Source organism: Tenrec ecaudatus, unplaced genomic scaffold (genome assembly GCF_050624435.1).
Source record: "Tenrec ecaudatus isolate mTenEca1 unplaced genomic scaffold, mTenEca1.hap1 Scaffold_627, whole genome shotgun sequence".
In the NCBI taxonomy this organism is placed as follows: Eukaryota; Metazoa; Chordata; class Mammalia; order Afrosoricida; family Tenrecidae; genus Tenrec; species Tenrec ecaudatus.
The window spans coordinates 79,442-84,104 of NW_027459512.1; the positions used below are offsets into that span (position 1 = coordinate 79,442).

Here is a 4,663-nt window from a genome sequence, read left to right on the forward strand (position 1 = left end):
TGTATGTTTATGTGTTGATACCAATGTAAATGTTTCTCTTACTGTGACATTCAACAGATTCTGAGTATTTCGTCAAAGTTCATCCTGCTTCAAACTCCTTGTATCCCATGGAAACTGTATAATATTTATAGTGTGTGAACAAATGTGTATGGTTAGTGGAGCACATTTAGAAGCCCACAGTAATAGAATGTGGTACCACAGTAGAGTGTGGCAACCAGTGAAAGATGTTTTAGAGGTGAACAACAATAAATAAAATGAAATAAAGCAGGAAATACTAGGGGGACTTGGCTAAGGCAGAGACAACCTTAACAAGAACAAAAGCCCAGAGGGAGGTGTATTTTCTAGTCTCTACAGCTCTTGTGTTTAAGGATGCCCAATGTTATGGCTTTTGTGAAAGACAGCACATTACCAATAAGGAATGACAAGGTGTAGGTAGACAGATGATACTAAGAGTCAAGGTGAATGAGGGAAGAAGCTTAAAAGTACATGAGATGAAGGAAGGTAATGGCTGATGCAGTCACTCTCTTCCTGCCTGTGGAGGAGAAATGCAAAGCCCTAGACTGTAGGCACAAGGTGCACAGCAGCACGGGGGAACTCCAGGGTGAGGTCTTGTGACTAGCTCTCAGAGGGTCTCTGCAAGCCTGGGATTATGACCACTTTTAGACAGCAGATGAAGCAACAGCAATCTAGTTGAGAGGAATTACTAATAGGTGGAAGAAGGACAAGCATGATGGTAGGGTAAGGAGGAAGGTAAAAGGAAACAGAAGAAAGATCTAGGAAGCAAAGCTATGGATAGTGGTATAAGCATAGGTCTGTGCATATGTAAATACATTAATTCTGAAAATAGAGATCTTGACCTACATGCATATATTTATAAGGCAATACACTAAGATAGTAGACGGACTTTGGGACTCTGCTCAAGCCCTCCCTCAATGCAAGAACACTTTGTTCTAACAACCTGACCTTCTTTGATGCTCACCATACCAGCATGATCACTGAAGACAAAATGGGTACATAAGCAAATGTGGTGAAGGAGAATAGTGCCTGGCTATCAAAATATATACTATCTGAGGTTTTAAAGGCTTGAAGTTTAAAAGAGGCTATCTAGTAGAGAAGCAATGGACCCACATGGAAGAAGCTCATCATCCTGTGTGATCATGAGGTGTCAAAGAGATAGGGTAATAGGCTTCATAAGACCACAAAGAAGCAAGCAAAACCCCCCAACACATTGCTGAGAATGAGGGGGGTTGTAGTAGAGACGCCACCTCTATCTGTAAACAATGGGACATCCCCTTACAGAAGGGTCACACTGAAAGGATGAGTCAACCTGGGGGCAGGATAGCACTGATGAAACACAAATATTATTAGGTTCCTTGAGGCTTCCTCACACCCCACTATCATGACTCCAATTCTGCCTTTCCCTGTGGGCTAGACTGGAGCATGTGCACAGGTACAGAAAAGAGATAAGAGTTCACAACATACCGAATCTAGGAACAGGAATGGGAGTATTGATACCAGTCGGGGAAGCGAAAGGCAGGGAGGGGAGGGGAGGAAGGGGGAGCCAATCACAATGATAGACACATAACCACACACACACACCCCGGGGATAAACACACAAAACATGGGGGAAGAGAGATAGCAGTCAGTGCAAGATACAAAAATAACAATAATTTAATATTTATCAAGGGGTGACAAGAGTGGGGGGGGAGGAAGAGAGGGGATAAAAGGAGCTGATACCAAGGTCTCAAAGGAAAGTAAATGTTTAGAAATGAATGATGGAAATATATGTACAAATATTCTTGATACAATTGAATTGTGGATTGTTACAAGTCCCCAATAAAATTATCTTTTTAAAAAAGCACATGAAATGGATTAAGGAAAGAGATGACTTATCATCCATTCTGTCATCTTGGACTAGAGCATGGGTTTCAAGCTCTCTAAGTAATGTTGACAGAGGGAAAACGACACAAACAAGGAGACGGCTTATTGTCTTGGGTTCTAGGATATCCCATCCATAGTCTTGGTCTTCTAGGGAGACTGGATTAGCTAGTGTCTGGGCTGGAGTTTGTGAAACATGCTTAACCAGGAACTTGGAGCGAGGAAAACAAAATGAGTGTGGTGGGGAGAGGCTGTGCTTTGATAAAGGAGAGCAGCATTAGTCTGAGTGGCTAGTTGGACATCATTGGCACAGCCCTTTTGTAACCCCCAGGGTGTTTCTGAAGGCAGAGGAGTGTGAGGTTGCAGTCCTAGGATAAAGGGTAAGGTTTAGGGCCCCTCTAAAACTGATCTGCAAGTCATGGTAATAAACAGATGCACAATTTGTTTTAGACTCTCTTATGCCCAGTCACCATGCATTTCTGGAATCTCCACGTCATCATTCCTCTAGGTCTTAGGGACAGCCTTCCAGCACAGGGCTCTGAGACAGGTTGGTTTCAGAGGAAGGTGGGCTTCCAGCTCCCTCCTTGATCAATATTCTTAATCTAAGCTTGACTAAGTATTAACTTCTTCTGGAAAGACTGTCAGTTTATGGAAAATTACAAAAGAACTAAAAGGTGATAATAAGTTCAATAGATGCATTATACTGGATAAATCTGCCTAACAAAGCCTCTTTAGAGTGTTGAAAAACAATGATGTTACTTTGAGGACTAGGTTTATCTGACCCAAACCATGGCATTGCCGATTACCGCATATGCATATATAAGTGGGACATTGAATAAGGGAGAAATAAGAAGAATGAATGTGGTTGAATTATAGTGCATGGGCATTCAAATAGGCAAACAAATCTGTTTTGGCAGAAGTAAGGTCAGGGTGCTAGTTAGAGGGTAGTAAGTGAGAGCTCACATTAAATACTTTGGACATGTTGTCAGAAGTGACCAGTCCGTGGAGAAGGATGTTTTTTTTGTTGTTTTTTTTTGGTAAATTAGAGGGGCAGTGACAAATAGGAATCCCTCGACTACATGGATTGACACAGTGACTGAAGCAATGGGTTCATCCTAAACTGTGAGGATGCTGCAGGGGTGGGCAGAGTTTCATTCCCTTGTGCATAAGGTCCCTGTAAGATAGAATGGACACCATCAGAACTATCAACAACAAGAGCCTCAGAAATTACTAATCAACACCCAAGGCGTGCACAAAATGCTAAATAGTTATGTTTACAAAAGTTATTTCCATGCCATCAAATGCACAAAAGCTCAGGAGACATTCACTGGAATTTAAGTTCTAGTTTAAAAGAAGGAATGGGCCCTGCCCACTCACTGCGTTCTTCCCTCTGCCTTCCTTCCCCGCTGCGGGACGCCTCCTCGTACAGCCGGGAGCCGGGAGCCCGGAGCCATGGCCTCGGGCAACACCCTCTACAGCGCCATGGATGGCCCGGAGATGCCAGCCGAGATCGTGGAGCTGTGTGAGATCGAGGTGGAGACCATCCAGGTGGAGACCATCGAGACCACGGTGGTGGGCGAGGAGGACGTGGACTGGGACGATCGCGGAGGCGGGAGCGGCCATGGGCACACCGGCTACCACCAGCAGCAGCAGCAGTCCATGATCGCGCTACAGCCGCCGGTCACCGTGGACCCGAGCCAGGTGCACCACCACCAGGAGGCAATCCTGGTGCAGACACGTGAGTTGGTGGTCGGCGCCGAGGAAGGCTTCGAGGGCCAGATCCCGATCCCAGTTCCAGCGCCGGCCAGCATTGGCGAAGAGGACGACGATGACTACATCGGCCGCAAGAGCAGCGGTAGCGACAGCTCTTGTGGGGCGGCGGCACCGGCAGGGGCGATGCGGGCAACAAGAAGTGGGAGCATGAGCAGGTGCAGATCAATCAAGACGCTGGAGGACCAGTTCTCTGTCACCCTATGGTCGTCAGATGAAAAAAAAGGTCTTGACCATGAGACTGGCTGGGGAGCAGATCATTGGGGAGAACTCCCCTCCTGACTAATCGGAGTACATGATGGGAAAGATGCTCCCGCCCGGAGGGATCCCCGGCATCAACCTCTTGGACCCCAAACAGCTGGCAGAATTTGCCAGAATGAAGCCAAGAAAAATTCAAGAAGATGATGCTCCGAGAACAATAGCTTGCCCTCACAAAGGATGCCCGAAGGTGCTCAGGGACAGCTCAGCCAGGAGGAGGCACCTGGACACCCACGGCCCTGCGTCCACCTCTGTGCCGAGTGCGGCAAGGCTTTTGTCGAGAGCTCAAAGCTAAACGACACCAACTGCTTCGCACTGGAGACAAGCCCTTTCAGTATAAGTTTGAAGGCTGTGGGAAGCGGTTTCCCTGGACTTCAATTTGTGCACAGACGTGCAGATCCACGCGGGAGACAGGCCCTAGGTGAACAAGAAGTTTGCTGAGTCTACTGACCTGAAATCTCACATCTTAATACACGCTAAGGCCAAAAACAAGCAGTGAGAAACCGTGAGAAGGTAGCTCCTTCTCAGCTCCAGAAGCCTTTTCCAGAAGTGACTGGCAGACAACGCGCCTCTCCTTTGTAGATTGTTTCCAGGAAAGAATTTTAAAAATGAATCCTACATACCTAAGGGACATGTTTTGATAAAGTAGTAAACATTTTAAAAACACAAACTTTATTAAGATGACATTGTTAAGATACCCTATCTTGCTCCGTAATCTCGTTTCAAAAAAAAAATAGTGTTTTTGTAAAGTGTACTC

The 4,663-nt window shown here is 46.0% G+C and overlaps 1 pseudogene; it reads left to right on the top strand.

Annotated features, from left to right (window-relative positions):
• Window positions 1-3,330: 3,330 nt before the first annotated feature.
• LOC142436783 (transcriptional repressor protein YY1 pseudogene) lies at window positions 3,331-4,405 on the top strand (annotated as a pseudogene).
• The last annotated feature ends 258 nt before the right edge of the window (window positions 4,406-4,663 follow it).